Here is a 5623-nt window from a genome sequence, read left to right on the forward strand (position 1 = left end):
ATTCAAAAAGCCCATCAGTATGGAGTTTCTTCATGCGCTTTACACCAATATGACCTAAACGGCAGTGCTACAAACAAGTTGCACTTATCATTATTAACTTTGCATCTTTTGGTTTCAATATTATGATTATGTGTATCACTATGATCGAGATCCAACGAACTATTTTCATTGGGTGTGTAACCATATAAGGTTTCATTCATGTAAACAGAACAACAATTTATTCTCTTACTTAAATGAATAACCGTATTACAATGAACATGATCAAATCATATTCATGCTCAACGCAAACACCAAATAACACTTATTCAGGTTCAACACTAATCCCGAAAGTATAGGGAGTGTGCGACGATGATCATATCAATCTTGGAACCACTTCCAACATACATCGTCACTTCACCCTTAACTAGTCTCTGTTTATTCTGCAACTCCCGTTTTGAGTAACTGAACAAGTATCAAATACTGAGGGGTTGCTATAAACACTAGTAAAGCACACATCAAACACCTGTATATCAAATATACCCTTTTTTTTTTACTTTGCCATCCTTCTTATCCGCCAAATACTTGGGGCAGTTCCGCTTCCAGTGACCAGTCTGCTTGCAGTAGAAGCACTCAGTTTCAGGCTTAGGTCTAGACTTGGGTTTCTTCTCTTGAGCAGCAACTTGCTTGCCGTTCTTTTTGAAGTTCCCCTTTTCCTTCCCTTTGCCCTTTTTCTTGAAACTAGTGGTCTTGTTAACCATCAACACTTGATGCTCCTTCTTGATTTCTACCTCCGCAGCTTTTAGCATTGCGAAGAGCTCGGGAATAGTCTTGTTCATCCCTTGCATATTATAGTTCATCACGAAGCTCTTGTAGCTTGGTGGCAGTGATTGGAGAATTCTGTCAATGACGCAATCATCTGGAAGATTAACTCCCAATTGAATCAAGTGATTATTATACCCAGACATTTTGAGTATATGCTCACTGACAGAACTGTTCTCTTCCATCTTGCAGCTATAGAACTTATTGGAGACTTCATATCTCTCAATCCGGGCATTTGCTTGAAATATTAACTTCAACTCCTGGAACATATCATATGCTCCATGACGTTCAAAACGTCGTTGAAGTCCCGATTCTAAGCCGTAAAGCATGGCACACTGAACTATCGAGTAGTCATCAGCTTTGCTCTGCCAGACGTTCATAACATCTGGCGTTGCTCCAGCAACAGGCCTGGCACCCAGCGGTGCTTCCAGGACGTAATTCTTCTGTGCAGCAATGAGGATAATCCTCAAGTTACGGACCCAGTCCGTGTAATTGCTACCATCATCTTTCAACTTTGCTTTCTCAAGGAACGCATTAAAATTTAACGGAACAACAGCACGAGCCATCTATCTACAATCAACATAAACAAGCAAGATACTATCACGGACTAAGTTAATGATAAATTTTAAGTTCAATTAATCATATTATTAAAGAACTCCCACTTAGATAGACATCCCTCTAATCCTCTAAGTGATCACGTGATCCAAATCAACTAAACCATGTCCGATCATCACGTGAGATGGAGTAGTTTCATCGGTGAACATCATTATGTTGATCATATCTACTATATGATTCACGCTCGACCTTTCGGTCTCCGTGTTCCGAGGCCATATCTGCATATGCTAGGCTCGTCAAGTTTAACCTGAGTATTCTGCGTGCGCAACTGTTTTGCACCCGTTGTATTTGAACGTAGAGCCTATCACACCCGATCATCACGTGGTGTCTCAGCACGAAGAACTTTTGCAACGGTGCATACTCAGGGAGAACACTTCTTGATAATTTAGTGAGAGATCATCTTATAATGCTACCGTCAATCAAAGCAAGATAAGATGCATAAAAAGATAAACATCACATGCAATCAATATAAGTGATATGATATGGCCATCATCATTTTGTGCTTGTGATCTCCATCTCCGAAGCACCGTCATGATCACCATCGTCACCGGCGCGACACCTTGATCTCCATCGTAGCATCGTTGTCGTCTCGCCAATCTTATGCTTCCACGACTATCACTACCGTTTAGTAATAAAGTAAAGCATTACATCGCGATTGCATTGCATACAATAAAGCGACAACCATATGGCTCCTGCCAGTTGCCGATAACTTGGTTACAAAACATGATCATCTCATACAATAAAATTCAGCATCATGCCTTGACCATATCACATCACAACATGCCCTGCAAAAACAAGTTAGACGTCCTCTACTTTGTTGTTGCATGTTTTACGTGGCTGCTACGGGCTTAAGTAAGAACCAATCTCACCTACGCATCAAAACCACAACGATAGTTTGTCAAATAGACTCCGTTTTAACCTTCGCAAGGACCGGGCGTAGCCATACTTGGTTCAACTAAAGTTGGAGAGGCAGTCGCCCGCAAGCCATCTCTGTGCAAAGCACGTCGAGGGAACCGATCTCGCGTAAGCGTACGCGTAAGGTTGGTCCGGGTCGTCTCGTCCAACAATACCGCTGAACCAAAATATGACATGCTGGTAGGCAGTATGACTTGTATCGTCCACAACTCACTTGTGTTCTACTCGTGCATATAACATCAACATCATTAACCTAGGCTCTGATACCACTGTTGGGTTTCGTAGTAATTTCAAAAAATTTCCTACGCGCACACAGGATCATGTGATGCATAGCAACGAGAGGAGAGTGTTGTCTACGTACCCAACGCAGACCGACTGCGGAAGCAATGACACGACGTAGAGGAAGTAGTCGTACGTCTTCACGATCCAACCGATCAAGCACCGAAACTACGGCACCTCCGAGTTCGAGCACACGTTCAGCTCGATGACGATCCCCGGACTCCGATCCAGCAAAGTGTCGGGGAAGAGTTTCGTCAGCACGACGGTGTGGTGACGTTCTTGATGAACTACAGCAGCAGGGCTTCGCCTAAACTCCGCTACAGTATTATCGAGGAATATGGTGGCAGGGGGCACCGCACACGGCTAAGGAATCGATCACGTGGATCAACTTGTGTCAACTTGTGTGTTTAGAGGTGCCCCTGCCTCCGTATATAAAGGAGTAGAGAGGAGGAGGCTGGCCGGCCATAGAGGGAGGCGCAGGAGAGTCCTACTCCCTCTGGGAGTAGGATTCCTCCCCCCAATCCTAGTCCAACTAGGATTCCTCGGAGGGGAAGGGAGAGAGGGGGGCCGGCCACCTTCTCCTAGTCCTAATAGGACTAGGGGAGGGGGAAGAGGCGCAGCCACCTTGGGCTGCCCCTTTCTCCTTTCCACTAAGGCCCATGATGGCCCATATGGCTCCCGGGGGGTTCCGGTAACCTCCCGGTAACCCGGTAAAATCCCGATTTCACCCGGAACACTTCCGATGTCCAAACATAGGCTTCCAATATATCAATCTTTACGTCTCGACCATTTCGAGACTCCTCGTCATGTCCGTGATCACATCCGGGACTCCGAACAACCTTCGGTACATCAAAATGCATAAACTCATAATATAACTGTCATCGTAACCTTAAGCGTGCGGACCCTACGGGTTCGAGAACAATGTAGACATGACCGAGACATGTCTCTGGTCAATAACCAATAGCGGGACCTGGATGCCCATATTGGCTCCTACATATTCTACGAAGATCTTTATCGGTCAGACCGCATAACAACATACGTTGTTCCCTTTGTCATCGGTATGTTACTTGCCCGAGATTCGATCGTCGGTATCCAATACCTAGTTAAATCTCGTTACCGGCAAGTCTCTTTACTCGTTCCGCAATACATCATCTCACAACTAACATATTAGTTGTAATGCTTGCAAGGCTTATGTGATGTGTATTACCGAGAGGGCCCAGAGATACCTCTCCGACAATCGGAGTGACAAATCCTAATCTCGAAATACGCCAACCCAACATCGACCATTGGAGACACCTGTAGTACTCCTTTATAATCACCCAGTTACGTTGTGACGTTTGGTAGTACCCAAAGTGTTCCTCCGGTAAACGGGAGTTGCATAATCTCATAGTCATAGGAACATGTATAAGTCATGAAGAAAGCAATAGCAACATACTAAACGATCAGGTGCTAAGCTAATGGAATGGGTCATGTCAATCAGATCATTCAACTAATGATGTGACCTCGTTAATCAAATAACAACTCATTGTTCATGGTCAGGAAACATAACCATCTTTGATTAACGAGCTAGTCAAGTAGAGGCATACTAGTGACACTCTGTTTGTCTATGTATTCACACATGTATTATGTTTCCGGTTAATACAATTCTAGCATGAATAATAAACATTTATCATGATATAAGGAAATAAATAATAACTTTATTATTGCCTCTAGGGCATATTTCCTTCAGTTGGTGTGGACAACGGAGCATCAGCTCCATCTGCTCCTCGAACTCCGCGTCGGTGCCGGCATATACCTGGCCCAGCACCGCTAGCGCGGACTGTGGCGGCGACGACTGCTAGTCCTCCTCGTCGCCGGAGGAGATGACGATCACCTCCCACGTGGAGTCGCCGCCAACCGACGAAGACAACGGCCCCAAAGTCCGAGGGCGGCGTCTCCACGAGCTGCCAGATCCTGCCTCAGAATCTCCTGCCGGCGCCAACGCCCAGGACTTGCCCATCACCGGAGATGTGGAGGGGGTTCGGTGAGGAGGAGGAAGGAAGAGGATGCGATGTGGAGGGCGCTGGAGCGTGGCTTAAATAGCCGCGGACAGGCCATGCGAAGGGTCGGTCTGCCGCTTTAATGCGGCGCAGTGGCTGGAGTTGGTTCCTCGGGAACCTACGGCCGCATTGAAGCGGCGGCTTCCGAGAGGTCGCATCGGTCAGCTCCGCCCTCCCTCCCTTCGGTCACATCGTTGCATTAATGCCGGCGTTCATGTGCTTTGGCTGGCATGGTAAGCGGCGCGTGCATCGGAAGGAAAGCGCAGAAGGGGTGGCAGGTTTTTGGTGGGCTAAGGCGGTCGGAAGCAGGCTTGGGAGCAGTCTGACTCCCGCAAACCTTCCCCACTTTTGTCTCCGATTTGCAGGAGAAATCATGTTTAGATCGCTCCGCGGACCGATACAGGTCGGCATTGGATGGCATTCGTGGTCTAGACAGCCCGGTCCGGACGGTTACGGGAGGTTTGCGGGTCCGCCTTGGAGATGCGCTAAGTGCACCAAAAACTTAATGTAAACAAGGTGAGCACAACAAGGATACTAACAAACACAAGTAAGTTACACAAACTTACTTGAGCAATATCACAAGATATGGAAGTGTATGACACAAGTTAGCAATTCGCACTAATCACAAGATATATCAATAGTAGCAAGTATGAATTGCGGAATATAAAGTGTAGTCTTAAATAATCTCTACAAGGAAATAATCGACACAATATAATTAGGACAACAAGATATAGTGAATGCGAGGTCAAGTGACCAAAGTAAACCACAAATAAGGAGATGTGGTTAAGGATAACTAAAGTGACGGAGAGGAGGATGTATCCCGATGTCCACTTCCTTGGAGGGAAGCTAGTCAACATTGGAAACAACACCACGAAATCTCACCCCGTTCTCCTTGAGATATCACCACGAAGGCGATTCTCAACCACTATTGGTAGACCTTGAGGTGGCCTTCATACCTTTACAACCTTTTGGCGGGG

The sequence above is a fragment of the Triticum dicoccoides genome, chromosome 2A (genome assembly GCF_002162155.2).
Source record: "Triticum dicoccoides isolate Atlit2015 ecotype Zavitan chromosome 2A, WEW_v2.0, whole genome shotgun sequence".
Classification (NCBI taxonomy): Eukaryota; Viridiplantae; Streptophyta; class Magnoliopsida; order Poales; family Poaceae; genus Triticum; species Triticum dicoccoides.